This window comes from Panthera onca, chromosome A3 (assembly GCF_046562875.1).
Source record: "Panthera onca isolate mPanOnc1 chromosome A3, mPanOnc1 haplotype 2, whole genome shotgun sequence".
NCBI lineage: Eukaryota > Metazoa > Chordata > Mammalia > Carnivora > Felidae > Panthera > Panthera onca.
In genome coordinates this window covers 43,353,240-43,359,239 of record NC_138341.1, presented here as the reverse complement: position 1 = coordinate 43,359,239, position 6,000 = coordinate 43,353,240, and positions in this window count along the sequence as shown.

Genomic DNA, 6,000 nt, shown 5'->3' with positions numbered 1-6,000 from the left:
ATCACTACAAGCATAAAACATACAGACATCACAATGACTCTAAACCCGTATCTTTCTATAATAACACTGAATGTAAATGGATTAAATGCGCCAACCAAAAGACATAGGGTATCAGAATGGATAAAAAAACAAGACCCATCTATTTGCTGTCTACAAGAGACTCATTTTAGACCTGAGGACACCTTTAGATTGAGAGTGAGGGGAGGGAGAACTATTTATCATGGTACTGGAAGCCAAAAGAAAGCTGGAGTAGCCATATTTATATCAGACAAACTACACTTTAAATTAAAGGCTGTAACAAGAGATGAAGAAGGGCATTATATAATAATTACAGGATCTATCCATCAGGAAGAGCTAACAATTATAAATGTCTATGCACCGACTACCGGAGCCCCCAAATACATAAAACAATTACTCATAAACATAAGCAACCTTATTGATAAGAATGTGGTCATTGCAGGGGACTTTAACACTCCACTTACAGAAATGGATAGATCATCTAGACACATGGTCAATAAAGAAACAAGGGCCCTGAGTGACACATTGGATCAGATGGACTTGACAGATATATTTAGAACTCTGCATCCCAAAGCAACAGAATATACTTTCTTCTCGAGTGCACATGGAACATTCTCCAAGATAGATCATATACTGGGTCACAAAACAGCCCTTCATAAGTTTACAATAATTGAAATTATACCATGCCTACTTTCAGACCACAATGCTATGAAGCTTGAAACCAACCACAGGAAAAAGTCTGGAAAACCTCCAAAAGCATGGAGGTTAAAGAACACCCTACTAAAGAATGAGTGGGTCAACCAGGCAATTAGAGAAGAAATTAAAAAATATATGGAAACAAACGAAAATGAAAATACAACAATCCAAACGCTTTGGGATGCAGCGAAGGCAGTCCTGAGAGGAAAATACATTGCAATCCAGGCCTATGTCAAGAAACAAGAAAAATCCCAAATACAAAATCTAACAGCACACCTAAAGGAAATAGAAGCAGAACAGCAAAGGCAGCCTAAACCCAGCAGAAGAAGAGAAATCATAAAGATCCGAGCAGAAATAAACAATATAGAATCTAAAAAAACTGTAGAGCAGATCAACGAAACCAAGAGTTGGTTTTTTGAAAAAATAAACAGAATTGACAAACCTCTAGCCAGGCTTCTCAAAAAGAAAAGGGAGATGACCCAAATAGATAAAATCATGAATGAAAATGGAATGATTACAACCAATCCCTCAGAGATACAAACAATTATCAGGGAATACTATGAAAAATTATATGCCAACAAATTGGACAACCTGGAAGAAATGGACAAATTCCTAAACACCCACACTCTTCTAAAACTCAATCAGGAGGAAATAGAAAGCTTGAACAGACCCATAACCAGCGAAGAAATTGAATCGGTTGTCAAAAATCTCCCAACAAATAAGAGTCCAGGACCAGATGGCTTCCCAGGGGAGTTCTACCAGACGTTTAAAGCAGAGATAATACCTATCCTTCTCAAGCTATTCCAAGAAATAGAAAGGGAAGGAAAACTTCCAGACTCATTCTATGAAGCCAGTATTACTTTGATTCCTAAACCAGACAGAGACCCAGTAAAAAAAGAGAACTACAGGCCAATATCCCTGATGAATATGGATGCAAAAATTCTCAATAAGATACTAGCTAATCGAATTCAACGGCATATAAAAAGAATTATTCACCATGATCAAGTGGGATTCATTCCTGGGATGCAGGGCTGGTTCAACACTCGCAAATCAATCAAAGTGATACATCACATTAACAAAAGAAAAGATAAGAACCATATGATCCTGTCAATCGATGCAGAAAAGGCCTTTGACAAAATCCAGCACCCTTTCTTAATAAAAACCCTTGAGAAAGTCGGGATAGAAGGAACATACTTAAAGATCATAAAGGCCATTTATGAAAAGCCCACAGCTAACATCATCCTCAACGGGGAAAAACTGAGAGCTTTTTCCCTGAGATCAGGAACACGACAGGGATGCCCACTCTCACCGCTGTTGTTTAACATAGTGCTGGAAGTTCTAGCATCAGCAATCAGACAACAAAGGGAAATCAAAGGCATCAAAACTGGCAAAGATGAAGTCAAGCTTTCGCTTTTTGCAGATGACATGATATTATACATGGAAAATCCGATAGACTCCACCAAAAGTCTGCTAGAACTGATACATGAATTCAGCAAAGTTGCAGGATACAAAATCAATGTACAGAAATCAGTTGCATTCTTATACACTAACAATGAAGCAACAGAAAGACAAATGAAGAAACTGATCCCATTCACAGTTGCACCAAGAAACATAAAATACCTAGGAATAAATCTAACCAAAGATGTAAAAGATCTGTATGCTGAAAACTATAGAAAGCTTATGAAGGTAATTGAAGAAGATTTAAAGAAATGGAAAGACATTCCCTGCTCATGGATTGGAAGAATAAACATTGTCAAAATGTCAATACTACCCAAAGCTATCTACACATTCAATGCAATCCCAATCAAAATTGCACCAGCATTCTTCTCGAAACTAGAACAAGCAATCCTAAAATCCATATGGAACCACAAAAGGCCCCGAATAGCCAAAGTAATTTTGAAGAAGAAGACCAAAGCAGGAGGCATCACAATCCCAGATTTTAGCCTCTACTACAAAGCTGTAATCATCAAGACAGCATGGTATTGGCACAAAAACAGACACATAGACCGATGGAATGGAATAGAAACCCCAGAACTAGACCCACAAACGTATGGCCAACTCATCTTTGACAAAGCAGGAAAGAACATCCAATGGAAAAAAAGACAGTCTCTTTAACAAATGGTGCTGGGAGAACTGGACAGCAACATGCAGAAGGTTGAAACTAGACCACTTTCTCACACCATTCACAAAAATAAACTCAAAATGGATAAAGGACCTGAATGTGAGACAGGAAACCATCAAAACCCTAGAGGAGAAAGCAGGAAAAGACCTCTCTGACCTCAGCCGTAGCAATCTCTTACTCGGCACATCCCCAAAGGCAAGGGAATTAAAAGCAAAAGTGAATTACTGGGACCTTATGAAGATAAAAAGCTTCTGCACAGCAAAGGAAACAACCAACAAAACTAAAAGGCAACCAACGGAATGGGAAAAGATATTTGCAAATGACCTATCGGACAAAGGGCTAGTATCCAAAATCTATAAAGAGCTCACCAAACTCCACACCCGAAAAACAAATAAGCCAGTGAAGAAATGGGCAGAAAACATGAATAGACACTTCTCTAAAGAAGACATCCGGATGGCCAACAGGCACATGAAAAGATGTTCAACGTCGCTCCTTATCAGGGAAATACAAATCAAAACCACACTCAGATACCACCTCACGCCAGTCAGAGTGGCCAAAATGAACAAATCAGGAGACTATAGATGCTGGAGAGGATGTGGGGAAATGGGAACCCTCTTGCACTGTTGGTGGGAATGCAAATTGGTGCAGCCGCTCTGGAAAGCAGTGTGGAGGTTCCTCAGAAAATTAAAAATAGACCTACCCTATGACCCAGCAATAGCACTGCTAGGAATTTATCCAAGGGATACAGGAGTACTGATGTATAGGGGCACTTGTACCCCAATGTTTATAGCAGCACTCTCAACAATAGCCAAATTATGGAAAGAGCCTAAATGTCCATCAACTGATGAATGGATAAAGAAATTGTGGTTTATATACACAATGGAATACTACGTGGCAATGAGAAAGAATGAAATATGGCCTTTTGTAGCAACGTGGATGGAACTGGAGAGTGTGATGCTAAGTGAAATAAGCCATACAGAGAAAGACAGATACCATATGGTTTCACTCTTATGTGGATCCTGAGAAACTTAACAGAAACCCATGGGGGAGGGGAAGAAAAAAAAAAAAGAGGTTAGAGTGGGAGAGAGCCAAAACATAAGAGACTGTTAAAAACTGAGAACAAACTGAGGGCTGATGGGGGGGTGGGAGGGAGGGCAGTGTGGGAGGGAGGGCAGGGTGGGTGATGGACATTGAGGAGGGCACCTTTTGGGATGAGCACTGGGTGTTGTATGGAAACCAATCTGACAATAAATTTCATATATTGAAAAAAAATAAAATAAAATCATTTATAATGCCATCATTGCCAATTTCTGTATCTCTCTTTCTCCTGCTCTTTCTTCAAAAGATTCAAATAACAAGTATCCTTGGTTCTATTCTCCCTTCTACTCTTACCAAATCCATGCTTATAAAATAATCTGTAACTAAATACATAAATAACAGTCTTTGATAATATTTGCACTTTACCTAAGATGAAAGTTTGACATGAAATTAAGATAATGTGATGCTGGCGTTGTTCACTGAGATTAGAACAATTAGAGGAGGTCAAATGCCTAGAAGTAAGGCTTAGGGCATGTTAATAATGGAAATGCAGTTCTAATTTTAACATATTTGTTGCCAGTGAAATTGTATCCATCCTTGTGAGGGCACGCTTGCATCCTCCTTCCTTAACACAGGAGCAGGGTGCACACACACACATCCCATTCTCTCATTATTTTCATCTAGCACATAGTTACTAAAGAATCAAAAATAATATCATGGCCAGAAATGCCTGTTTAAACCTCTAAATCTCAGGGATTCTGAAGAATCAGTATATAGTACTAATCCAGATCTCTTGACTAACAAAGGCATGAGTAAGGTAAGAACCCTCCCTGTACCCAAATTTAAAATGTGTCATTCACCTTCAGATACTGTTGCTTCTGGAAAGCCTTATATCTAATAATTTGTTTCCTTTGATTTTGTGGTGACGTGACACATAATGTGATTTTGCTTCCAGGAAATCGAGTATCAGGGCAGTGGTGTAGAAAACGGTTCATTTATGTGAAGTAGTTTTTGGCCTTCTTTATCTAACTCTATTTTCCAGTGTTAAATGCTGACATTATACTTTTGCTTAATGGGCCTCAGAATATCATCCTGGAAGTGATAAGGGACCAAATTTAGCAGGAGAAGGAACTAATGTGAGCTTTGAGGGTGGGGGCGGAGTAAAGTAGTTCCTAAATACTTAAAAAAATGTCATATCCAAATAAGCATTTAGATAATTTGAACCTAGAGAGAAACCCAAATCCAATAGGCATCCAATCTAGGGACAAGAAAAAAAAAATACAGCCTTTGGAGTATAAATAGTTAGTGGGGGAATCAAGGTCCAACTAAAGAATACCCTTAGAAAAAAGCTCATATAATAAATATAGAGTCTATAGAAAAGAAAAGACCTAAATATTTAGCTGGGTGTAGAGGAGAGCTTCTCCACAATGCTGGGTTACACATTGGAGGGAAACAGGTAAAATAACCTTACTCTCTAAGACAGAAGGTTAAAAAGAGCAAGTGGTAAGATTTGGCTTCAGCATGGGATACCCAGGAAAGCCCTCTAGCAGACATTTCTTAAAGTGTTTAATACAGCTGCCCAGGAGTATTTCTAACCAAATACTGCCATACTATGGGCTTATTATCACCCCCTGGTTCCTGAAGTGGAAGGTTAGTCTGCAGGTGCCTGGGTGCCCATTAGACAGGAGAAGGATGAATCTACACTAAGAAAAGAATTTATGCTGACATAGATTTTTCCCCGCACAATCCTTATAAACTAATTTTCTTTACATACCTATTATTATAAAGCATATTTTTGCTCTGTGTAATGAGAGTAACTTAGCTTTAATTAGTGTGTTGAATTTGTAGCTTTTATAATCAGCCTCACATAATTTCACGTGGGAGAAAGTTCAAGCATTGCCAGAAGCCTCCCTATATGTTCATCAGGTCAACTAGACTAGACGGACATGAAGGAAGTTTTGGTTGGCCAACTCCTTCCCTTCCTTTGACAGTGAAGTTCCAGCTACTCAATGGCTAAGAATCATTTCATTTTCATATGGTCACAAAATCACTGGAACATAGAGTTCTTTTTTTTTCCCTTAAGACTGTAAAGAACATTGCCATTGTTATCTTTGTCATGTCTTAAA